Source organism: Pseudonaja textilis, chromosome 3, assembly GCF_049901715.1.
Source record: "Pseudonaja textilis isolate UNSWEBS1 chromosome 3, rPseTex1.2, whole genome shotgun sequence".
NCBI lineage: Eukaryota > Metazoa > Chordata > Lepidosauria > Squamata > Elapidae > Pseudonaja > Pseudonaja textilis.
In genome coordinates this window covers 135,935,622-135,963,029 of record NC_141992.1, presented here as the reverse complement: position 1 = coordinate 135,963,029, position 27,408 = coordinate 135,935,622, and the positions used below count along the sequence as shown (strand labels likewise).

Sequence of the window (27,408 nt, the reverse complement as noted above, 5' to 3'; positions counted from 1 at the left end):
ACCGGTAGCATACCACCACGGGTTCCTAGCATCGTCTCTGGCTTGGTACACAGGCTATGTTCTGAACTGTAGTTACAGTACCTGGTTTCTTCAGAAGGGGGCACTGCAGCAGCTCCCCTCCCATAAAAAAGTGTTGACAATCATGGATCCAGGTGACCTCAGCTGCCCCTTCTCCTCACATATACACCATACATGTACACACCCCCTCCCAAACCCAGATACAACATGAGGGAAAGCAGAAACACATATACATAGATACAGCACATTACATTGTTATGTACACAAAATAATCCAAATGGCTCTGATAGCCAGGAGTAGAAATAATCCCAGAAGCCATTCTCCCCAAGCTCCCTCTACATTATTTAAGAAAGGAAAGCACCTAGCCGATTCTTAGAACAATCTTTGAAATACAGTATATTTGACAGATTACAACTATCATGATCTATTTTTAGTGCCTTGTGAGTTTCATGAAAATATCCTACATTCTCTTTCTTTTACTGTCAGCCTTTTAAGATGGGATGAGTCAGGAAATAGGCCCCAGAAAAATTATTGGAATTATGTTTTCTGATTGCAAGGTATGATAACAGACTCTTCCTTCCTTCCTTCCTTCCTTCCTTCCTTCCTTCCTTCCTTCCTTCCTTCCTTCCTTCCTTCCTTCCTTCCTTCCTTCCTTCCTTCCTCCCTCCCTCCCTCCCTCCCCTCCCTTCCTTCCTTCTTCCCTTCCTTCCTTTCCCTTCCCTTCCTTTCCCTTCCCTTCCTTGCTATAAAGCCTGCATTTCTTTCCTTTCCTCTCTTTTACAACCAAAGAGAATCAAAATAGGGCAATCTTGAAATTTCTCTCTCACCTCCTCTTCTGTTTCTCGGCTAAGCTGACATTTACATAATCGCTCTTGCTTTACTTCTTCAAAGCTCTCTCTATTCCTCATACATCATACCCCTAATCTTCTTGTGCTACAGTTTCTCAGGAAATGCCTATTTGTAGAAATGGTTATTATCAGATGAAAACCATGAGTACGGCATTAAAACAGAACTGCACTTGGTAACCAAGCCATGATGCTGGAAATATATCCGCACTGACAAATTTTACAGTTGTGGGGACTCTATGCCTAGCCTCAGGGGTGGGGATTCTACCAGTTCAGACCGGATTGGGTGAACCCCTTGTTCTCATGTTCGGCTCACTCCAAACTGGTCCACTGTGACGAGGAAGTGGGCCCACCTGCCCGCCCCTGCAATTTCCTGTGCTTTATGCCTTTGTTCAGAGCACAGCTGATTCTCGTGGCAGAGCAGTTTGCAGCGCCTCAGCTGTTTTCTTCACAGAGTCTGCAGTTGAAGGTAAGCTTGCCTTTTCTAAATGCAGAGCACGTGGGGAGCGCACAATTTGCGCGAACTTGTGCAAAGCACCTGTTCACACATGAAGCACATGATCACCCAACCGGTTGTTATACCAGTGGAATCCCACCCCTGCCTAGCCTGTATCATGCTCCTAGATGCATACTCAGAAACCACATAGCTTTGGGCGATATCCTTCTGTTTCTGTTGCTTTCTCATGGGAAGTGCAGGCTTTCAGGCCCCATGAAGTAGCAAGAACCAATAATCTATTGGCTGAGTACCGCCTTGGAGGTACTGAGTGAACCGCCTTGGATCTAAGCCAGCATACCTGAATCAGGTATAGTCCTCGATTTACAGCCATTCATTTGGTGACCGTTCAAAGTTACAATGGCACTGGAAAAAGTGATGTATGACCAGGTTTCACACTTACGACTGTTGCAGCATCCCTGTGATCACATGATCAAAATTCGGATGCTTGGCAACGGGGTCATATTTGTAATGTGTCCTGGGGTCATCTGATCACCTTTTGCAAACTTCAGACACGCAAAGTCAATGGGGAAGCCAGATTCACTTTACAACTGTGTTACTAACTTAACAGCTGCAGTGATTCACTTAGCATCTGTGGCAAGAAAGGTTGTAACATGGGGCAAGGCTCACCTAACAGCTGTCTCGCTTCGCAACATAAATTTCGGGAAGAATTGTGGTCATACATCGAGGACTACCCATAGCACGTATTTCAATTTTGGTTACATACTCCTGGTTTCTCTGTCTTAGCATTTCAGGTTCTGAACCCTGTTGGCTCATGCTTGCTGTATTTGGGAGATGTATGCAATTGCTACCTTCAAGCAACATGCTCTTCCAGAGAATCTGACAAGCAGCTTTCTAAAACTCTAACCCAACATTTGTACTTGAAGTGAGTGTGAATTAGAAGGGACATTCATGTGCAGAACAAGAAAGATGCACATGCTTTACCATCTTACTCATGTCTACCTATCTGTTCTGAGTCTCCAGGGCTTATTTTACATTCTCTTTGCCAACAGCTGTGTCACCTAAAAATAAACAAGGCCCTCTAAGTCTCAGTTCTGAAAATACAACTACGGTTTCTCTCTCCATCCCAAGTACAGTCAGAGTGACAGACATTCCCTTATTTTAGGTTTAACTGATGGGGATTGGGGGGGGGGGGAAAGGAGGGAAGTGGGGCCCTGATTTAAATGCTAACTTACAGCAAAGGGACCCAAAAGAAATTTGAGTAATCCAATTTGCAACCTCTTAAATTACTGCAGTATTGAAGCAAGGTTGTGGAAGAAGTTGCCTGACTTTCAGTTCCTTCCTTCCTTCCTTCCTTCCTTCCTTCCTTCCTTCCTTCCTTCCTTCCTTCCTTCCTTCCTTCCTTCCTTTGTTGGTGCTATTATACATCTTGGTACAAGTGATCTGTCCCAGAAGGATTTACTTTCTGTTCAGAAAGACTTCCAGAGCTTGGGGTATGAACTTAGTAATATGGGCTGTAGGCTTATCTTTTCAGAGGTTCTACCAGTATACAAGGAACAAAAAGGGAAAGGGCAGCGTGTAGCAGAGTTTAATGTGTGGCTAAAGGAGTGGTGTAAAAGGGAAGGCTTTGGTTTTATTAATCATGATGTCTGCAGCTGGTCCAATGAAAAACTGTACAAAAGAGATAGTTTGCATCCATCTAAGAAAGGGACTGAGTTACTTGGCATTAAATTCATAGATTTCCTGGATAAACATTTAAACTGAACAGCGGGGGCAGAGAATTAATGGATTCAGAACATTTCTGTCCCCAGCAACCTAAAACTAATAAGGATACCAGTGCATGCAAAATAGATGTTTGTGCAAGTAAGATTATCAACCTTGATGCCCAACTAAAACCAAGCATTTAATATTGAGTGCCATACTATGTGCACTAATCAAACAGGTGGCAAGAAAGTAGGGGCAGGCAGGCACAACACAGGTTATGTAGACAGGAAACACAGTGTCAGACATAAAGATTTCAAGTGCCTATATACAAATGCACAAAGTCTGGGGAACAAACAGGGTGAACTCAAACTACGAATACATGAAGGTAAATATGATATAGTTGGAATAACAGAAACTTGGTGGGATGAAACTCATGACTGGAACATACTGGTAGAGGGATACAAACTATTCAAAAAAACCAGACCCCATAAAAGAGGAGGTGGAGTTGCACTGTATGTAAAGGACCACATATTGCTACAGAAATGCATGAAACCAAAGATGAAAACCTCCTAGAATGCATATGGGTCAATATAAAAGAAAAAAAAAGAATGACATGGCCATAGGTGTATATTATAGGCCACCCAACTAACAAACCAACTAACAAACAGGAAACACACCACAATAGTAATGGGAGATCATTGATCAGGATTATCCTGATATCAATTGGAAAACTAATTCTGCACCAAGTGAGAAATCAAATACGTTCCCTACCAACCTAGCTGACAACTTGGTTGTCCAAAAGGTAGAGGGTGAAACTAGAGGGACAGCCATACTGGACTTAATTCTTACAAACAGAAAAGAAGTGATAGAGGGAGTTGAAACTGCAAGAAACTTGGGTGAGAGTGACCATGTCATACTAGAATTCAACATAACACAAACACAAGCAACAGAACATAATGACACCAGAGTCTTGGATTTTAAAAGAGCTGATTTCAATAAACTCAGAGAGAACTTGGGAAAGATTCCATGGATGAAAATCCTAAAGGGGAAAACAACTCAAGAATCTTGGGAAACTCTAAAAAGTATGATCATAGAAGCCCAGGCCAGCACAATACCACTGAGAAAGAAAAACAAGAAATCCAAGAAGAAACCAGCATGGCTGTACAAAGATCTCTCTGGCAAATTGAAAGAAAAAAAGGACAAGTACAAAAAATGGAAAGAAGGACATACAACTAAGGCTATCAGCAGATATCCAGAATCTACAAAGATGAAGTCAGGATAGCAAAGGCTCAGAACGAACAAAGACTTGCAACAAAAGTCTAAGATAATAAAAAAAGTTTCTTCCAACATATAAAAATATAAAAAATCAAGGGAACAGTCGGTCCACTAAAGATAGAAGATGGCAAGGAAGTAACAGGCAACAGAGAGAAAGCAGAACTGCTTAATTCATTCTTTGCATCTGTCTTCATGCAAAAAGAAACTATAGCTCAACCCACCAAAAACTTAGCTGTAAAAGACAGACCAGAAATAAACGTTAAAATAAGCAAAAAATAGTAAGAGAACACCTGTCTGATCTTCTTGAAAACAAATCACCGGGGCCTGATGGATTACATCCCAGAATTTTAAAGGAGCTGGCAGAGGTCATCTCAGAACCACTGCATCATATCTTTAAAAAATCCTGGAGCACCAGGGAACTACCAGAGGACTGGAAAAGAGCTGATGTGGTTCCCATCTTCAAAAAGGGAAAAAAAACAGACCCAGGAAACTATAGACCAATCAGCCTAACATCAATACCCGGGAAGATACTGGAAAAGATAATAAAAAAACAGATCTGCCAACATCTAGAAACAAGTAAAGTAATAACTAGCAGTCAGCACGGGTTTGTTAAAAACAGATCATGCCAAACCAATCTGATTTCATTCTTCAACACAGTGACTAAATTAATAGACCAGCAAAATACTGTGGACATAATATATTTAGATTTCAGCAAGGCATTCGATAAAGTAGACCACAACCTACTTCTTAGTAAGCTAGAAAAAAGTGGAATAGATAGCACCACCACTAGATGGACTCACAACTGGCTGACAAACTGTACTCAACGAGTAGTCCTTAATGGGTCTAAGTCTATATGGAGGGAAGTAAGCAGTGGGGTGGCACAAGGTTCTGTCTTAGGCCCAGGACTCTTCAATACCTTCATTAATGACTTAGATGAGGGAATAGAAGGGGAACTTACCAAATTTGCAGATGATATTAAGCTGGCAGGAATAGCTAACTCCCAAGAAGATAGGCTTAAGATCCAGATGGATCTTGACAGACTAGAACACTGGGCCGTATCTAACAAAATGAAATTCAATGTAGAGAAAAGTAAAGTCCTACACTTAGGCAAGAAAAACCAAAAGTACACATATAGACTGGGTGAAACCAGGCTCAATAGGAGTAACTGTGAGAGGGATCTTGGAGTCTTAGTGGACAACCAGCTAAATATGAGCCAGCAGTATGCAGCCGCCGCCAAAAAAGCTAATTCAATCCTAAGTTGTATTAACAGAGGGATACAAGCAAGATCAAGGGAAGTACTAATACCACTCTATAAAGCCTTAGTAAGACCACACCTAGAGTACTGCAAAAGACGTTGAGACTCTAGAAAAAGTACAGAGAAGAGCAACCAGGATGATTAGGGGACTGGAGGCTAAAACATACAATGAACGGTTGCAGGAACTGATCCTGCCTGCTTCTCTCTCTCTCTGTCTCCCTCTCCCCCCCTGCCCGCCACACACTCTTGCACTGCACACAGTCCCTGGAAAAAGTCATCATGCAGTGACAGTCTTGAAGGAAAAAGAATGAGATGCACTTACCTCTACCAGTCAACAGTTCCTAACTGCAGGATGGAGTCTCCGAGGAACAATTCATTTCGTGGCAGATAAGATGAAAACAGGTTCAAAAGCATGTCATACTTGGGAAGGGAAGGGTGAGCAAATCACACGTCTAGCCTATTCCCTTTGCTTAATTGCCCATACCCCATCCAGCACCAGGATAGCTCAAATCACCATGTGGCTATTTCAGCACTCAAAACTCCTTCAGATGTATTCACATGGAAACAGCAAGCTCCTTTTTTTTTTTTTTTGGTGTGGGGGGGGGAAGAGGAGGGAGTTGGGTGTTTTAAAACACAATTTGTTCTGCTTTTTAATATGCAGTTTGTCTCCTTCTGCAGGGAATTACTCAGACAGTCACATGACTCCAAGCAGCACAATTATATAATTCGAATGCTGGTAAGGTTGTTGTTGGGAGAGGGATATGTGTAATTCTGGAAGCCACAGTTGGGAAAGCAAAAGCAAATCAAACCAACATCGGCATGTACGTTCAAGGAAAAGCAAACAGTTGCTTTCAAAAATACTCTATTTCAGGAACCTTCCATTTTATTCATTTTCTATCTATGCCCTGCTTCAATTCAAACCAACAAGCCAAAGGACTAGAAAAAACTTGATAAGGTTTACAAGCGAGGACAGTGATGGCTCTATACAAGTCCATGATTGTAAGATTAAAAACAAGCTCTCATCTGGAAGCTTTGTTGTACCTGCACAAACTGCAAATAAGAAAGCCAGGGTATAGGAAACCCTGAAGACAATGCCATTCACTAGGACGGCCATTTTGGGGACAGAAGACGATTTCTCACCTTGCCTGGAGGGACCAGAGAGTTAATTCTAAGAACTTGTGCACCTCAGATGGGATTTTTATCACAAGATTACTAGGCCATCGTGTGCATTTTGAAATTCTGCAAAACAAGACTGAGTGTGTCAGCCCCAGTAAGGGGACCAGGCCAGAAAATCAGCTCTGCGGGACTAACCATATACTTTATTGAGGCATACCATAATCACATAATATTACAAGTCCCCTCCTTCTTAAATTCCAGTGAATCAGGGAAGTATTTTCTTTAGGTATTCCATTACTTATTTTGTTTCTCCGAACTTAAAGAACATTTCAGTCAGTTCTTGCATGCTTTTATCGAGGCCATTTCCTTTACACTCTACAGCAGGGGTGTCAAACTTGCAGCCTTAGGGCCGGATGTGTCATGCACTGGCCACGCCCATCTCCAGTTTAGTGAAGGGGGAAAAGTTGTGATCACATGATGACGCATTGTCGCAAGTTTGACACCCCTGCTCTACAGAATGTGTGCTGGAAAGTACATTGTAAATTTACTATGTTTGGAGATAGAAAACCCAGCAAAGGGATGAGTGCATTTTGATGGGACAGAAACTGTTTTGATAAGGAGCTGGAATTTATATTTTTAAATATGAAGAGCTCCAAATGTTTGCTTGTTTCTTCTTACAGGCAAGAATTAAGAGAAATCTTATTACAACTTCAACTATGTTTTTCCTGCTAAAAATTCAGTTCAAATGTCCACAAGGCAGCAGTGGGATCTACTGGTTCGGTGATTGTATGCACATGTGCACCTAATGCCCATGTGCAGCTTTCCACACACCAGCTGAGGCTTGCAGCCAGGGGTGGGATCCAAATTTTTTAACAACTGGTTCTCTGGGCATGGCTTAAGTGGTGGCATGGCTTGGTGGTCATGTGACTGGGTGGACATGGCTTGGTGGTCATGTTATTGGCTGGGTGTGGCCAACTCAATATCACTCACATCGAGGCACGCATCTCCTCACCTGGCCTCTCATGATTGTGGGGATGCTGCAACAGTTGTAAGTGTGAAAAATGGTCATAAGTCACTTTTTTCAGTGCCATTGTAACTTTGAATGGTCATTCCACACAAGCAAAGTTCCAGCAAAGGAGGGAAAATAACCTCCAGAGAAGTTCCTGAGACAGGAAGTCTAGTCCTGCCAAGAATGTAATAAGAGTTAACCGAGAGGCAGTTTCTGTAAGCAACACCAGAATGTTTCCTTCCTGCCTTCCTTACAGGATTAGGCCAGTAATTTCTTCTAACAACTGGTTCTCCGAACTGCTTAGAATGTTAACAACTGGTTCTAGTGAATAGGTACGAACTGGTAGAATCCCACCCCTGCTTGCAGTGCCAATCAGCTGAGAGGATAAAGAAAAGCGCAGGGGTAGGTGGGAGGCCAATCCTGTGTTTTTCTGTTCTTTCTCCTCTCAGCTGATAGTTGGAGGCTTTTTTTCCTCCTCTCAGCTGATCATCGGAGGCTTTTTTTTACTACTGGTTGGGCCGAACTGGGCTGAACTGGTAGCATGCCACCACTGTCACAAGCTTTCAGTAGCAGAGACATGTCAGACATCTTGCCAACTTCAGCCATTTTTTACTCCTATGGTTCTTTTTCTAACTAATTCACCTGATGAAGAATTCTTGCAACCTGAAAGCTTGCTGCTTTGTAGAGAAGTTCAGCTAATCTAAAGGAAAGCAAGTCTCCTGATTAATTGTTCTCACTGACAGGAAATTTCTCCTTAATTCTAGGTTCTTTCTTTGTGTCTTTGGCCTCCTTTGCAACCAAAAAGGTTAGAATCATTTTTATACAGTCGGTATAAACATTATTACCGCATGCAGATAACCTACATCTTCACCAATTTTCATCAGACTGGGTGGAAGTTGCCTTTGCAACAAGCAGTTAGTATCCTGCTTCACTAACCTTCAAAATTACTCTGAAAACTCTAACAAGGCCTAACTACATATTTATTTATTTAATTAATTTATACTGCTGCCTATTCGCCCATGGCAACTTGACTTATGACCAAGAGACATCGCATTTTAGAAATTGAGAAGTGCTTGCAAAATTTCCCCACATTCAAAAGTCTGGCTTGACTTCTCCAAAGCCCTTAAAAGTGTGACCAGGCACACATAGGGTACCATGGCTTCCTCAAATGACGGCTTCAGGATCAGCGCCAATCAACTGAGCAGAATGCAATTCTCCACATCCATATAACTTGGGTTAAAACAGATATAATCTTACCAATGATAATAAATCAAATTCAAAACCAAACAACATAGTTTCTCTAGATATGACAATCCTACAATCCTTCTAAGACAGGGGTGTCAAACGCGATTTCATTGAGGGCCACATCAGGGTTGTGTCTGATCTCAGGGGCCGGGGTGGGTGTGGCTAGCTTGATGTCACTCATGTAAAGCGCGTCTGTGGCGGCCCAGAACTCTGCCAGCGAAAACGGGCTACTGAGCTCCATTTTCAGCTGCGACGACCTCTGCCAGTGAAAACTGTAACAGGATAAAAATCCATTTTCACTGGCAAAAGGCAGCAGGAGGCCATCGCAGGCAAAAACCGAGCCTGGTAGGGCCGTGAGCAGCCCTCCCAAGCTCCATTTTCATTGGCAGAGGTACCGCAGGCCAGTCCTTTGCTGTTTTTAGGGCAGCCCCGCAGGCCAGATCTAAGCACCCCGCAGGCCGGATCCAGAAAGACAAACTTTAAGCAGAAGGCACAAGCAGATTTCTCCTCAGAAGAAATATCATGCCTGAAACATTGCACCACTAACTACTTTGTTATTTATCAACTTTTTGCAGGCCCCTTTGCTTAAAATGCTTGGAATTGTGTTTATATATATATGAAATCCTACCACATTAGTCATCTATGATCAATGTGGTTGAAAGAAAGAATTTGCTTAATATTACTGGCATGAATTAATAAGAATTTGAAAGCCAGCTCTCCCAGAATTTAGTTCACTTTCTTCACCATGTCAGCCTTTTTTAAAAAATTAATTCTCTAGGATTCAGAGTATGGTGGCAATTATCTTTGCTGACTGAAAATGGACGCAAGATTCCCCCCCCCGCTTCCTACAGCTTCATCATGAGAAAATATTTAAATATGCCCAAAATACATTCATCTCATCACTTAGTGCTCTATTTCATCTGACAGATTTTTGTAGCTCATAAAATATTAAAGCCTCTAGCAAACTCTCTGCAGTATTTTATTTATACAGTGTTCTTTTATTAATTAGTGTCCTTTTATTCATTTTATCTGGCTAATGGATTTCTCTATTCAGTTGGCTTGATCGGCTCTCCACTTAAATCAATCAATTACTTTTGGTCTCCATATCCTTTTTGGGGAACATCATTCTCCGTAAAGGGGCCCACTATAAATCATTCAGTTGGCGGTGATCCATGTTGTAAGGGTGAGGAAAGTCTGAAACGGTTCAAGAACTGTATCAGCTCTCTCAACACACAAATGTGTTGGCTATACATACATACATACATACATACATACATACATACATACATACATACATACACACACACACACACACACACATATGTATATGCCTACAAATGAAGCAGTGAACTGACATACATTGTATTTTCTCCTTTAAAGTTCCCAATATCAAGCCAAAAAAGATAGCCATAGATCTGTGAATCCTCTAATTCTCTAATCCTCATTTTTATTTAAGTTGGAACTTATGTTACTCAAGATTTAGCAAGAAGTAGGTGGAAGGGGAAAGAATTAAGGATAATTTATTGCAGTCTATCCCAACATGCTGTCTTCAGGATGTCATGGACCATATCTTTTGTGCCTCAGAATTGTATTTGCAGCAAGAATACAAGCTATCGCCACAGACCCCACAAACTAAAAAGGAACATCAATTCCTTTGCAACTGGAGTATATCTGGTTAAAAGGTAAAGGTTTCTCTGCACATACATGGTAGTTGTTCCCGAGTCTAGGGGCTGTGCTCATCTCCATTACAAAGCTGAAGAGACAGCGCTGTCCAAAGACGCCTCGGTGGTCATGTGGCCAGCATGACTAAATGCTGAAGGCGCATGGAACTGCTAGGTTGGCAAAAGCTGGGACAAGTAACGGGAGCTCACTCCGTTACACAGCGCTAGGGATTCGAACCGCCAAACTGCCAACCTTTATAATCAACAAGCTCAGTGTTGTAGCCACTGAGCCACTACGTCCCTTATCTGGTTAGATAAGGTCTGGTTATCTGGTTAGATAAGGTCTGGTTATCTGGTTAGATAAGGTCTGGTTAGGTACAGCTTATCTGTCCTAACCCAGGCATCTGTTTTCCACAACAGGAAAGAAGTTAAATGAGGGCAGGTTTATTGCATGCTAACACTTTCTACAAGAATCTGAGCTACTAATGGTCAAAGCAAATTGATAGTACATAAGGGTCAACAGAATTCAAGGTGGACTGGATTTAGATCTCTTCTAGGTACCAGGGACTCAAGACTGGTGATATGCTCGATCCCCCCCTCGGTCATCTACATGTAATGTGGCAACAGGACACCATTCCTTTCACAGAAGATTTTCATCCATTATTTCCTCTCAAGTTCAGAATTGGAGCCACAGCTGGTCTGAATGGGCAATTCTTAAGCACACAGGACAATCTCCTTGTCACGGGCACATAGATTCCTCATATTGCTGCTTTTTCCAGATTCACCACTGTTTTCATTTCCTCCTTCTCTTCTCCCTGATATATGTAGGGAGTTCCAGATTACTTGCCTATCTCTCAAACCCAAACATCTAAGGCAGGGGTCTTCAAGCTTGACAGCTTTAAGACTTGTAGACTTCAACTCCCAGAATTCCTCCTCCAGTCATGTTAGCTAAGGAATTCTGGGAGTTGAAGTCCACAAGTCTTAAACTTGCCAAGTTTGAAGACCCTTGATCTAAGGGAGTGAAAAGCAGGATGAGAAACTACAAGATATAGGATTACACATTCCCACGACAGCATTCCGTGGGAGAGTCGTGATAGTCATACCTCACATTTCTACAAATAGGGAGCCATAGCCAAGAAGAGATCTCTATCGCAAGCTCTGAAGAATCTTCTTTTTATAGGTCTCCTGTGAAAAGAGTTATAATAGGCTTCAACCAACCTGGGAGTTCTATTTTTTTTTTTCAGGGAATCTCTCTGTTATAGGATTGCCTTGTGAGGAAGAGGAAGAAAGGCAAGGAAAACTCAGGTTCTAGAAGGCTTCATTCTGGAAAACCATGGCAGAATGGCGTCTCACAGCCTCAACCTGTAGTCTGCTACCATGGATTCTTATCCTGTTACATATCTATGGAGAATCTCAGTCATCCAGGCCATAGTTGTCCCAAAGGTGCTTGTTTTTCAAGAGGCAATTGGACTTTCTGGTTTTTCTTTGAAGACATTTTGCTTCTCATCCAGGAAGCTTCTTCAGCTCTCAGAGCTCTACAGAGCTGAAGAAGCTTATTGGATAGAAGTGAAATGTCTTCAGAGAAAAACCAGAAAGTCCAGTTGCCTCTGGGAAAAAAAAGCACACTTGGGACATCCTGTTACACAGATTTGGCATCCAATTTATGGAAGCCTCATCACAGAGCCACCCCAAGTACAGAAGATAGACAAAGTACAGGGACATTTGAAGTAGCTGTAGAACTGATTAAACCTTGAGGAAAGGGAGAGGGGAATTCTATGGCAAGAAATATGGAAACAAAATGGTGTGCTAGAGATTGGAAAATACAGGTAATCTTCGACTTACAACAGTTCATTTAGTGGCCGTTCAAAGTTACAATGGCACTGAAAAAAAGTGATTTGTGACTATTTGTCACAAAATGGGGGAAAATTAACTTGAACAAATATTTCACTCAGCAACATAAATGTTGGGCTCAATTGGGATCGTAAGCTGAAGATGACCTGTATGAGATGGATACCAATTCATACTCTGGAAAAATATGCTGGCTGAGGAATTCTGGGAGTAGAAGTCCGCAAGTCTCAAAGTTGACAAGAGTGGACCTCCTAACAAACACCTGCCACTTAGGTGTTTGTTAACTACTGATGAACGGTTATATTCACTGGAGGCAATGAGCCAGAGAGAAGACATCAAAATAATGGAACTGCCAGCAATAAAAGTATGCTTAATTGCACCATCTTATATTACTTGCGCGTCAGCATTTACATCCCGGCTGCTTGATCCAAATGCTGAATATTGAGAACACGATTTTTTTTATTTCTTTGGCAGTCAAAGCATATCTCTAGTTGAAGCTTGCTGCTGAATAGCATATAAAACTGTCACTCTTTTTCTTAGCTGCACAGCAGTCAGATGCGATATGACGTGGCCAAGAGCCATGCCCAGCAGATGCCAAAAGCAATACCCACTTGGTGGTATCTTACGGTCATTAAATTCAAATATCGAGTATATACATTTAGAGAGTTGATCCCCAAAGGCTTAAATTTGCATTCTTGGCCCTCCTGCCATTGCTTTTACAAGCACAGATGTATTTATTTGAAGGTCCAGTATTTAGATCAGCCATTGATAAAGGATGGACTTTTTAAAAAATGGATACATCACACTCATTTTAATAGGGCATTTAATATGCTTTTTCATAAAAAGCCAAATTATTTGGTTAATAATCCAGCACAATAATGCTCATTTCAGCATTTGCGTTTCAGAAGTGTGGTTTTACAGTTCCCAAAATCCATAACCAGTCTGGCAATCCAACAGATTTGAAGGGACCAGTTGTGGGGTGGGCTGATTAACCTGGACTAGCAGATGTCCAAGATCTAGGGCAGAAACTTTTTTTCAATCTATCAACCACTCTGAGTCTTTAATTATCTGTAATATATTTCTCTACTTTACTTCTGGATTAATTCCATTCATATAAAAACATATCATCCATTGTTCAAAATAGCATACAAAGCGGGTAATCTTATCAATACTACGTAAATGAGATCCACTTTTCAATTAATAAACATAAAATAATTAAACTGAAATCAAATGTAAATATTAAAAGCAAAACACTTAGCCAACCCATTAGAAAGAAAGAAAAAGTCAGAGTTCTTCTTAAAGATTGAAAAAAAAAACCCAATCTTTTGACTACTTAAATATCTAATTTAAATCAATAATAAAGTATTTAGGTTGTAATAATAGATGGATTAATGACTGTAAATTAATCAATAGAAATGCTGCATTTAATATAGATAGATTGCAGCTTGAGATACCAATTTGAGGCTCCTAAAATTAGCCCTCTGTAACTCAACCGATGATACCAGATTCCCGATTCTGTTCATTATGCAATCCTGCTGCTTCAGTTAAGGAATTTAACAGATGATGAAAATTCTTGACTGATTTCCTTTCTTTGGGATTCATCCTTTTTTTTTAAATGAGCAAAAATTCATTAAAGAAGAATTAATAGATACACAATCACAGGAAGTAAACTTTTGCATCAATGAAAAAAATCTAAATACATCTATCTATAGGCACACACACATGCGCATGCAAGCATGTACAAACCTTCTGGTTCTTTAAATCTTTGTTAAACCCTAGAAAAGGTCAAGATGAACATACTAGCGGGTGTATGTGTGAGAGAGACGGACAGAGAGAAAATGTGTGTGTTCACTGACTCACATGTAAGTATTTCCTTTAAGCATCTAAAAAAAAAAAAGTAAGGCAGAAATAGTGTTGTCCAAAGATGCTTCCACGGTAATTTGGCTGGCATGACTATACACCGAGGTGCATGGAGTGCTGTTACCTCCCACTTAAGTGATAACTTTTATCTACTTGTATTGCATGCTGTCGAACAGTTAGGTTAGCAGGAGCTAGGGTAAGAACGGGAACTCATTGCAGACAAATGGTTGTCCAATCTCTTCTTAAAAACTTCCTGTGTTGGAACATCCACAACTTGTAGAGGCAAGTTGTTCCACTGATTAATTGTTCTAACTGTCAGGAAATGTCTCCTTAGTTCTAAGTTGCTTCTCTCCTTGATTAGTTTCCACCCATTGCTTCTTGCCCTGCCTTCAGGAGCTTTGGAGAATAGCTTGACTCCCTCTTCTTTATCGCAACCCCTGAGATATTGGAATACTGCTATCATGTCATGTCATCAAAGTAGACACACCCAATTCCAGCAATCATTCTTTTTATGGTTGAACCAGCTAAATGTAGAACCTTACTTTTTTCATCATTGAATTTCATTTTGTTAGATAGTGAAATGGCCTTTCTAATTTGAAACCTTGCAAAACAAGGTCTAGATTAGCGGCCCCCAAAGTTTTGGGCCCCAGGGGCTGGTTCCGAGGAGAGAGGTTTTAGGTGGACTGGAGGAGGTATGGTTTTTGCATGCTGCCTGCATCCCACAGATGGGGCTTTGCTTGTTTGCATGGTGCAGTTTCTGGCATGCTGCAGCCTGGTGCCAGTCCATGGACCATGCGGTGGGGAGCCTTGATATAGATTATTGGATTCATTAAGGAACAAAAACATAAATGTTTCATAAGGAGTAAGTACAACGTGATACCCAACTTATAATTCCCACAGATCCACTGAAAATTGTTTATGAAGTGTCACTTGCTTTTCTGCCTTCTGCACAGAGGTGGATTTGTATGCTGTGCAGATGCAGATACATAAACTCAACAAGACGTCCATAACAAATTACATTTATTGGTTCATCAGGGATCCTCATAATTCACAGTTGTGATGAAGTTCTTTTTTAATGACCAACCCTTTGTATAATCTGCCTTGTAGTAAAAGATGGTTATCTCCTAACCCATCTCATAGTGATAGAAAGAAGCTGCCATGAGTTAGAGAGTCCAGACAAAGAATGAGGAAAACTCCTCCAACCCATCGAGGGTCAAACTAGTGACCAATCAGGATTACAGACATGGCCACGTGACATGAACTACATGTCCACAATGGTTTCAAAAAAGGGATTATCAATGGAGAAACACTGGTCAATATTTGAGAAACTGTGTAAAAAAATCAAAGTCTGGGAAATTTCTCCTTGAGCCCCAGATATAGTTGTGGGCTGTGTTGCTTAGGTCTCACTTCTTTGCGGAAGAAAAAAGAGGGGAGAGAATTTCCTGCCTACTCTTGAAAAAAGAAAAAAAAATGGTAGGAATTCTTTAACTTCACTATCAATTTCTTCTTGACCACCAGATGGGGATGTAGGCTGCTTTACCAAGATGTGATGTTGCCCTTTAGGAGAGGGGTGGTTGGGCCCCAAAGGTATTTATTCTGTACTTGATGGAAGAGAAATTCATCAAACAAGTAAAACAGTTCAAAGGGTTATATGCAATGTGTCTTGTTATACTTAAATTTTTCTAGCATAGAAATAAGATGGCCAAACTCTATGCTTCATGAGGAAAAGGAAATTGTTCTTTGTTCACATAGCTTACTTGCTGTAGCTTTGATTTATAGCCCCAATAAACCGGCCAGAGTGGTTGTAAAAATAGCTAGAGAGGCTTCTCTTATTGCCTCTGAGCTGAAAAAATGCACAAGCTTTTCAGGTGGAATGAACAGGGTAAGGTTAGTTTTCCTTTCTAGAAATGCTAGCAGGATTTCTGAAACTTTCTCATTGCGTTTGGAAAGGGTTTGTAATTGGATGAATACAGGGATGGATGAGAGATACCTTACAAATTAGTTCTTTCTGAGTTAAGAGTGGTAATTTGAGGCACAGCACTTCTTTCGCTGATGAGAAAAGGAGGGGTAATTTGCCCCTTCCTGGAACTACGATGTGTCTTTATCAGTTGTAAATTGGCTGGAAAGGGTCTCTTTTATGGCTTTGTCTCCCTTCCAGATGAGCATAGCAGAATCAGCTTTTCGTTACCATTTAAAAATACAAACAAGATTTCTCAAACTTTCCAACTGCATTTGTAAAGGGTTTTAAGACAGAGGTTTGATTATCCTTTGAGAACTGGGGAATTTCTAACTCTCCTTGTTATGCAAATGCAGTCTCTGAGATAGCAGGAAGACATATTGAGCAGAGAAGAGGGGGGTGGGTGGGTCAGCAAGTTCTCTTTGTTTGTAACATGTGGGGGAATTCCAACCCCTCCCACCATGCAAACAACATGTAAAAAGTTCCGTTGCTCATAGAGAGAGAGGAGAGAGAGACGATGAGAAAATGTAGGCTTAGATTAACATTGCTTATTCACTCCTGGCTTCAATATTACTTTGCTTTATCACAAATCCAAATTAACAGTTTTATAAAAATGGGTTAGGACTGCATCTTTTACTTTTCTGCCTTCTGCACAGAGGTGAATTTGAAGCTGTACAGATGCAGATAGATAACTCAACAAGATGTCCATAACAAATTACATTTATTGGCTCATCAGGTATCCTTATAACTCATGTTTGTGATGAAGTTCTTCTTTAATGACCAATCCTTTGTATATCTGCCTTGTAGTAAAACATGGTTATCTCCTAACCCATCTCATAGTGATAGAAAGAAGCTGCCATGAGCTAGAGAGTTCAGACAAAGAATGAGGAAAACTCCCCCAACCTATTGAGGGTCAAACTAGTGACTGATCAGGATTACAGATGTGGCCACATGACATGAACTACATTTCCCAGGATACCTTTAACTACATTTACCATGATGCATTCCCTTAAGGGGACAGCTCATAATTCCTAAGTAACTATCCAATTCCCATAGACTGGCTGGGACAGCATACTTGCAATGTGACAGGTATGGAAAATTATTCAAGAGATGGAGAATAATAGGAGCATCACTTAACTAGTTTAATTTAAATTTCATATATACATTAAATCAAGTTTAGGTTTTGCTTTAGTCCTGCTTATTTCTATGTTCTGACCCTATGTGCTCCTTTCACTGTGGGCCCTGGCAAGGCTCTCTCTTTCTAAGCCAGAGAGAGACGATGAGAAAATGTAGGCTTAGATTAACATTGCTTATTCACTCCTGGCTTCAATATTGCTTTGCTTTATCACAAATCCAAATTAACAGTTTTATAAAAATGGGTTAGGACTGCATCTTTTACTTTTCTGCCTTCTCACAGAGGTGAATTTGAAGCTGTACAGATGCAGACAGATAACTCAACAAGACATCTCTAAGCCTTTTCTTGGCTTAGAAAAGGTAGGACCAGTGGTGGGATTCAGCCAGTTTGCACCACTTCGGGAGAACTAGTTGTTAACTTTCTGAGCAGTTTGGTGAACTGGTTGTTAGAAAAAATCAACTGGTTGTTAAATTATTGGAACCCCACCACTGGGTAGGACCATTGCTATCCATACATTCATACTGGAAACAAGCTCTACTGAAGCCATCTCAGAAAGTGTACCACACAACGGTACTTTTAATCCCCTTCAACTATCTTGCACCAAGTTTATTTTCTAAACAGGAAACACTGCAGTAAAATCTCAATGGAATGTTCATTTGGGGATTTGCTCCTGTTTTAAGAAGCTTTAAGAATTTAAGAAATACAAATGGCAGAGGCTCAATTATAAAACAATATTTGATGAATGGCCTGATGCCTAATCTTCCAATTGCCAGCATGTTCTTGCATAAGTGGAGTTGTCATGTGCTGAAATAATGCCTAGCCACTCTGAGTCAGGCCTTTCCTCATTCTGACCTCCAGCATTATTATATAACCTGTAATCTTTTAAAACACAACCCTTAGCCTTAGCCTAGCAAATGTACAGAGGAAGGAGAAGCCAGCTGATGGCTATCCACAGATATGTGAAATTATTCTGGGGGGCAGCCATGTATTCAGCATTTAATTAGTCAAATTATCCAAATGAGCCTGAGGCAGATAAATTCCAGAAACTTAAAATGGCAAACACAACATCCAAATGAGGCATTAATATTATTTATGGAACTGGCTGAGCTAACATAGAATTTTAAACCCACATTCTCATTTCTGTGAGCATAAAATATCGTGTTTATTGTAGACAGGTCTCTGATTTATTGGTACATCATCTATTTTCCCCTCCCTTGAATTAACATAGGCTTATCTCTAAGAAAGCTGCAGAAGAGATATCTGGAGTCCCATTCTTGAGGAGTTTCACTGTTTCAAAATTTTAATGGTTTTCATATTTAAATAATTCTAGATATGCTCTCTGTGCTTTTCATCAAGGTAACTGCTCCTGGTTATTGCTGGTGCTATATTTCAGACTGTTCTTCATCTGAGAGTCACATGTTTTACATCTTTACAAAAGACAAAAATTAAAAGCAGAACCAAAACTAGTAACTATAGCCAAGGTATCAAGAGAAGATGGTAGCCTGGGTAAAAAGCAATCCTTTGTTTATTTAACCCAAATGAGCTGCTGCTGCTGCTATTTTTCTTCCAATAATTACTGGGTAGTGGGTTCCCTGTATAAATTTTCATTAGGCTTTATAAATAGGGCTGTATGACATGCAACCTTCTTGCCAGATCTTGTCCCAAACTAAAGTAGAGCTGTGATCTAGGCTTTATCTGGCTTGCTGGAATAGCCAGATATTGACCTATGTAATGACAGGACATCTTTTTTCCTCAGATCTTGGAACGTGTAAGGCTACCATGAAGAATGCTGTGCAATAATAGATCATGACCATGGTGAATACTTGATGGAGCACCCTTTGGTCAGCCTAGGCCAGGGATCTTCAAACTTGACAGCTTTAAGACTTGTGGACTTCAACTCCCAGAATTCCTCCTCCAGTCATGTTAGCTCAGGAATTCTGGCAGTTGAAGTCCACAATTCTTAAACTTGCCAAGTTTGAAGGCTCTTGGCCTAGGCCCTGTTTACTGAATGCAGCACACTCATCTTTCCTCAAACTGGATTATTTCTTCATTAAGAGTGACAGTCTTGTGGCCAATGTCTTATTACCCTTGGACCACACATATTGGCTTGTCACATGGGAGCCTCAGCTATTGAATGACTGTAGTGTGGAACTGGATTACCAGGAGTTTAAAATGCCTGAGGTTGCCCATGGTGCCAATAAAAAAGGGGAAAAATTAATAGCAGAAATAATGTCCCTAAACCCTTAAGAGATTTGTCAGAAAGAACACTAATACTGCCATGAGCACAAATCCTTACATCACAGGTGTCAAACTGGCCACGTCACATTGCTGTCATGTGACATTTTGCAACTTTTTCATCCTTCGTGGAGCTAGGGTGGGCGTGACCTGCACGTGATTCATACGACCTGCAGGAAGCTAGTTTGACACCCTTGCTCTACGTCAATATTTCTCAACCTTTGTTCTGACCCATGCCCTTTTTCGACAAATCAAACACAATTCAAAAAGAACAGAAACCTTGTAATGCTTTTACAAAATAATTAGCTGTGATAAGCACAAGCCCTGCCAAACTGAGTGAGACTTGCCAAAAGATAACAGACAAGAAATAATTTGCAAAATAAGAATCTTCAAATACAAACTCAGGATACTGGAATGTCCACGAAGCTGTAGTTTCAAAATGTCTTTGCCTTCTGCAAAGGTTAGTTTCACAGCTGGATTTTATCTTCTTGAAGGAGGGACCATTACCTTGCAGCCTTACTCCCGAGTCGCCCATGCTGTTGTAACTATTCTTTCCTCCGAGCAATCCTGCGTGCATGCGCACTTGGCACAGGCTCCTCAGAAACCTCCTAATCACTGCTGCCAGCCCCCACAATCTCTGAAGGCAGCAGTCCACTCCCTAATGATCCTGTCCCCTCATCTAATTCCTCACTCTCCTCAGCCATCTGCACCTGCTGCTGGCTAACTACAACAACCTTGGCAACTTTAACATACATGAAATTCAACTGCTGTTTGAGGAATTCTGGGAGTTGTAGTCCACACATCCTAAACTTTTCAACGTTGAGAAACACTGTTCTTACACTCCCATAAGCTTTGCCATGTAAAACACAAGCAGCCTCTTGAACCTCATATAGATGCCCTCATATTCACAGCAAGCATCCCAGAAAATGTCTGTTTTGTTTCAAACAAAGATGCCTCAATTGGCCTTTACAAGCTTGACAGAGTTTTCATTCAAGCTACTTTGCAAAATCTTACCCCAGACTATGTCCTTTCAAACCTCTGAATTAACCACCAACAATAATCTCTCCTGTCAGGATTCAGCCAAAATTTATCTGCTGTCATGTAGCCCATGATTCTCTCCAAGGACTGATTTTGCCCTTTCCTTGTCTCTTCCGATTTAGATTTGGTTTGCACATAACGCAAGGATATCCTATCACAGTATCAAGGCCTATTTATATTTAATTGCTAAATACAGTTAAAAAGAACAATTAACAGCTTTCTGGTTTTTGTTTAAAAAATATTCAAATCAGAATGCTAAATCACTATATTATTCAATTAATGCTAATCATAGAAATAGGTCCCAGCTGATAGTCCCACCTATTATAATTATAGATTCTAAAGCTCACATATGCAAACAAAGACAAAACTGTATTATTATGACAACATGTATTCTAATAGTCAAGAACAACAAATGTAATTGCAGATAAGGGTGGATAGTACAATTCTATAATTAGTACCCCAAATGTTGTTTCCAGATAATTAAACCATTACATAGGCCTGAGAGATCACTTCAAAACATTTTTGGTGCAAATTAGAATAAAAGCATTGTCGAAATGTTACAGAATATATTGTGGTTTTATTCAAGAAAACACTGGGGTTGATTCTAATCTTATCTCCCTCCCTCCAGCGGACATACTTCCTTTGCTAATCACTTTCAGAAAATATTTCGCTTCTTATTCAAGAAGCTTCTTCAATTCTAACTTTCTTTTTCAAAGAAAAAACCCCAAAAAGTCCAGTTGCCTTTTGGAAATGTTGGAAGAAATGCCCATCTGGGTTCAGTTCCAAGTGGGGAGAAAGACACTGGAAACATGGAGGCTATTTGAAAAGATGGTTTAATGGTGGACAGCAGGACTACATGATTTGAGATCCTGGGCAAAACTGAGCACATGAGTGAGAGAGGGAGAGAGATTTATAACCTCTGTTGGGCTTTGAACTTGCTTCCTGTTCCTGTGGCAAGAAATGTTTCCTGATTGGTTGTCAGACTCCCATGGGGCCATGCTGGAGTAACTTTGTAGGTTGTCTTGAATCCCAAGCTTGGTTGAATCTTGCTGGGTGATGTAATGAACAGGCTTTGGGCAATTCCTATTATGGCTTAATGGCTTGGATCTGAGTGAGGGCTAATCCCATCAACCTGGAACTAAACGTCTTTTGTCTTGTAGATAGGATGGCTCAGTCCCTCTGGGGCTATTAATAAAGGTGGTGGCTGATTTCCAAGGGCATGTTTCTCCTTTTCTCATCCAGGCAGGTATAATATTCTGCCTATTTAATATTTCCTAGATATTTCATTCTTCTAAGAGAGGGGTGGGTGCTAACTTTCTACAGAAACAACACCTTTGGGACAACCATGACCTGGGTAATTGAGAATCTCCATAAACGCCAAGTTTCATGCCCCTGTCAGAGTCTGAATCTGAGGAGGAAGCCAAACAGCTGACAGGGAGTAGGAGTGTGGCTCCGTTGACTGTGGGGGAAACTGGGAAAGGGCAAAGTCTGGCTGGACAGAACAGGGGAGTGGTAGAACAAGGGAGAGGGAATTCAGAGGAATTCAGAGGAAGACCCAGGCCCACCCGCTCTTCATCCTAGGGACACAGGGAGGAATGGAGAAGAGAGCAACGTGGGTTGCATGGCTTACGGGGAAGGAAAGGGAAAGGGCCCTGATTCTCTTCATTAGCTACAGCTGGGAACACAGTGTATAAAAAAGGCAAACTGCGTGCAGCAAGCTGTTGAAAGCAAATGTGACTTTATCTTGTGTTGTCGTGGCTTATCTGTGTTCCCAGCATCTTCCCAACCATGTGAGTTTTGCCATGCTTTCAAGTCTGAAATTCTTGCTCCTGCCCTGCCAAACTAATTACTTCAGTTTGGCTTGTTTGGACTTTAAGTTACAGTTTTGTTTACCCTGTAAAGACTGCAAGACTTAATTTTCTACAGTTAAAGGCTGTTCCTGGGAGAGTTTTTCTCCAGCCAGAAGGTAACCTGGACATTGGGGGCAAAGTTGGAGATAATAAAGGGACTCTTATTGATTACCTGACTGTTGCTTTTGTGCCACGCCCCGGGTCATCACACCAACCATGGTTTGAATGACAATGACAATCCCTCATTTCCCAGAGTTGTTATCCCACCACAGACCAACATCTGGTGATCTCTTCTCGAAGAACAACTATATGGAGCACTTGTGGATGATCTGAAGTCTACAAATGCTCAAGAAAAGGAATTACAGCAGGGGTGTCAACCTCACGTCATTATGATGGGCCTTTTTCCCCCTTCGCTAAACTGGGCATGGGCGTGGCCAGCACATGACTCATCCGGCCTGTGGGCAGGGAGTTTGACAGCCCTGAATTACAAAGGAGCTTGTCTGCTTGCTGACTCTTCATTCTGTTGTGATTGTCAGTTCTGCTTTCATGGAGTCATCTTCAGTTTGTTATTTCTTACCCAACGTTCTCCAATATACATTCTGTATGTTCTGGAGAGAATTCCTATGATCACTAGCCAGCCACATATTATGGGATTTGAAGTGCAACACATTTGGAAAACCCCAGCTACAGGAAAGCCATTTGCAAATGTTCGTACAAATAGAATTAAGTTTGTTAGCATTACTGACAACCTACTACAATGAGTACCCAATGAGATGTATTTGAATGGAATATAGTTAATTACACATGGACAACCCCCCCCCAAATGTTCTTATTCATTTATTTATTACCCATTTTTCCTCTAGAGCTAGAGGTAACATTCATAACATTCTCTTCTTCGATGTTTCCTACAATATGAGCCCTGTGAAATAGGTTGAACTGAGAGAGTGTGATAGATCTTAAGCAGTGTTTCTCAACCTTGGCCATTTTAAGACATGTGGACTTCAATCCCCAGAATTCCCCACCCAGCAGGGAGTTGAAGTCCACATGCCTTAATGTAACTAAGGTTGAGAAACACTGGTTTAAAGCCACCTAGTGAACTTTGATGTCTAAAGATAGACTGGCCCCTGAATGTCCATGGTCCAGCATCCTAAACCACTCTATTGCAGTAAACAAATAAAAGCCTTCTCCTCAGCCAAATGCATATTTAATTTGGGGTAGCATTATACCATAAAGTTTCAATAAATTTTCCACTTTTGCAGAAACTATGAAAAAAAATGTGATTAAAATGTTAGATTGGAAGGACTAAAATAAACTTTTTATCACAGTGCTTTTTTCCTGTTTTAAATTTTGTAGTAATTGTGTTTAATGCACATTGTTATTGTTAACTTGTTAAGCCCCTTTGGTCCCATCTGTTGGCAGTAAGATGGACATAAATCCCAGAAATTGCTAAATAATATATCAGAATGCCTAATATGCATCTCACAAGAGAAATATCTTATCCTGACATTCTTCTTGTTTGGAATAGGAATTGAGGTTGCTATGAGGCATCACAACACAGTGACAGTATTAACACTGCATCTCTAGACCATCTGCACTGATACAGGTAAGTATTTATACCTATTGGCTATCTATGGTACATGCTCAGATGAAGATCGTGGGTTGATACTTACATTTTTTTGAAATAAGAGTATAATTTGTAAAATACTTTGCTTTACTTAATCTTTGTCCAAGGGCTAAGAAGCGATTATCTTGCCTGATTGCTAATCCTTTGGCCAGGAATTTATTCATCCATAAATAAATAAAAGCTAAGAAGACAAGCATACACCAAGATCCTACAAAACATAAAAATAATTTTTTAAGCAGTGCAAACTTTTTCACAGGGAAAATAAACATGGCACTGTGTTAATAAGAAAATAATGAAATAATGCATATTATTTGCAGTGCATACCATTTAAGGTATATTAGTCACAAGAACTCTAAAAAAGCAAACATTGAAAAACAGTGGAAGGAAAGAGGGAAGGAAGGAAGGAAGGAAGGAAGGAAGGAAGGAAGGAAGGAAGTGTTGAAAGGCTTGCAAATGCCTTTCTTCCAAGGGTTCTTTTTTTCCTGCTGGGAGTGCTTTCAGAGTAAGGACACAGACAGACAGCTATTTGGAAGCAAGTTTGCTTTAATTTTCAGGAAGGCAAGAGATAGCAAGAAGTCTGCGTTCCCTTCCCGGGGCTAGCCAGCTTTGTGTAATAAACTCCTTATTTTTATACCTTTCCTCCTTTTGTGTGTGAGTGAAATCCTATCAGGGGGTAAACTCTGCCGGGTGGTTTGATTGGATTATTAGTTTCATTTCTTATATTTGTTTAGTGGCAATCTCCTGTCTGCTATGGGTCTTTTGTCTTATTTGTTTTGCTGATTTGGCATGGCCTTTTGTTTGTAAGGGATCTCTTTTTGTTTCCCTAGTTTTCTTAACTACTTGGCTTTTTGCCTAGGGGGCTTCTTTCAATACCTTTTATTACCTTTTATTATTAAGTCTCTTTTCCTATGCAAGTTTGTTTTATGGCTGGCCTGGTGTTGCCTTTGGGCTTTTTTTTCTGCTTGGGTGTCACCACTGTCCTCATGAAGTTCCCTTTCCACAGAAGGAAGGAAGGAAGGAAAAGACATCACAAGGCAGCAGACTCGAGACCAAACTTGGCAAGTTTAAGACTTGTGGACTTCAACTCCCAGAATTCCCGAGCTAACATGACTGGGGGAGGAATTCTGGGAGTTGAAGTCCACAAGTCTTAAAGCTGTCAAGTTTGAAGACCCCTGCTCTAGACCAAGATGAGGCTAGAAGATACTGGTTTTAACTAATCTTCGTTGAAAGTAGTTAGGTGCTTCCACTACGTTCTTGAGTAAATAATATTAATTGTGGGTATTTTTGAAAGTGCAAATTGATGCTAATTTATTATTATCTGACTTCTGTTTTCTACAAGAATTCAAAAGTCTACTAACCCTGTCCAATTCATTTTAACAAATGGCAACAATTTCTTTTAGGTTGGAAATGAAACAGTTTGATCCAGAGATAGGATACTTTCAAAATGAGGGTTTGCTAATGGAATAGAGATGCACCTAAACCTTATGCAGGATGTCAACGAGGTAACCTTTTATTTATGATGTTTCCCCATTTTCCCAGCATGTATTTTCCTGTTTTTAATAATAATAAAAAAGTTCATTAAGATGGAAAACCTCCATGGTACCTTTTGATTGATAGCAGAAAGAGCCATTAGTGTAGATGAATTCTGTTAAAGAAAGCTACAGGGAATAGTGTCTTATTACATTAGATATTTCCTTCTTATTATTTTATTGCCCTCTTGTGTTTTATAAATGCACTACAATTTCAAAGCTTAAATTAAGAGGCAATAAGATACTATATTTTCACCACATGCATGCACTCAACTGGAACATCGTTTAAGGGTGAAAAACAAAGTGCTATACCATAAAATTGTCAAATTTACTTCAAAATAGTTTGACATGTATTCAAACAGTTTTGATATGCCACGAAGAATATTATGCTCAACTGATAATGTAACTGGTGATCATCAAAATCATAACATTCTACAATGAAACACTGAAAATTTCCCTTAAATTTGCTTTTGATATAAACAGCTAGCATTTTATGGACTATCTATTTTATGGACCACAGTCCCATTTTTGCTTCTGTTCTCAAAAAAGTTTCAAAACAAAGCATTGTAAGGAAGCAAAATGGAGATCCTGATGCTGCTCAGCAAGATTTAACAGTAGCTGGATCGATTTACAAGGCAGTCAGACAGGCCTACATGCGAGATGTATTGAATTACTTAAATTACTATAACCACTAATTTTGCATCTCTCCCTCCCCCCCTCTCTCTCCCTCCCTCTCCCTCTCCCACTCTCTCAATTAATATTTGTATATCTTTTAGGCAAAATGGGAACTCTGTTTCCCTTAACTTAGGATATTAAGAGAGGGAGCGACTACATTGAGACAGATGCTCAATACTTTTTCATCCTTGATGCTAACTTGAATCTCTCTGAAGTAGCAGTTGGATTTCTGCAAATATTCATTTTGGGTACAAGGATACTCTACGCTTTGGAGTTCTTGTCTTTGTTTATGTTTAACATTTGAATAGGGCTAGGAAAGCCATTTTGATGAAGGGGTTAATATCCAGATTCTAGTTAGCCCCCATAGAGTCTTGGTGACCTTGAGAGACTCACATTCTTTCTGGGCCTAATCTATGTCACAGGGTTCTTTATTATGAGGAAAAATTGGAAGAGGGAATGCATGGCAGATGTCATGAGTTGCTGGATTAAAATTGGGCAACTAAATCTACCACCTCCCTCCTCCCAAAGCCACTGCATCCCAGGTTGAGTTTTTAATTGAGCAATAAAGCTTCCTGGCTTATTTTACGGAAGTTGTTGTACTATAGCCTAATTTATCATGTAGGTACAGAGAGTACACTAACGTGCTAAAGGAGGGGAAATATGTTTTGTTTTCATTAATGCTTCTCTTTAGTAGTAAGCAATCCCTAGGGGCCTAGAAACTTGCAGCCAATGTAAGAAGTCTAAAATTAACTAAAGATGAGATAGATAGATAGATAGATAGATAGATAGATAGATAGATAGATAGATAGATAGATACCATAGATAGATACCATAGATAATAGATAGCTAGATAGTTATCTAGGCAGGCAGGCTGAGATAGATGAATAGAACCTGTCATAGGTAAGTTCCAGCTTTTATGGCATTTGTAATCAATGTAATCAATGCAAACTACTGAATACTCGGTCCTAGTTTATTAGAATTTCTAAGCTCATTTCAGATTTTGACTACCAAAAGAAAGTCCACGTATCCTAGAAAATAAGATCCACTGAAATTTAATAAACAAACACATAGGTCT

The 27,408-nt window shown here is 40.3% G+C and overlaps 1 protein-coding gene across 3 annotated transcripts in view; it reads right to left on the bottom strand.

Moving 5' to 3' along the window:
* PHACTR1 (phosphatase and actin regulator 1) overlaps positions 1-27,408 on the bottom strand; it is a 259,159-nt gene that overhangs the window by 162,407 nt on the left and 69,344 nt on the right. The window contains exon 1 of one of the 3 annotated variants that reach the window (XM_026699598.2): positions 5,874-6,136. The exons of the other annotated variants lie outside the window; for them this stretch is intronic. The gene's annotated coding sequence lies outside the window, so the exon portion shown is untranslated. Of the gene's footprint in view, positions 1-5,873; positions 6,137-27,408 lie in introns of those variants that run through there. 3 annotated transcript variants of the gene reach the window in all.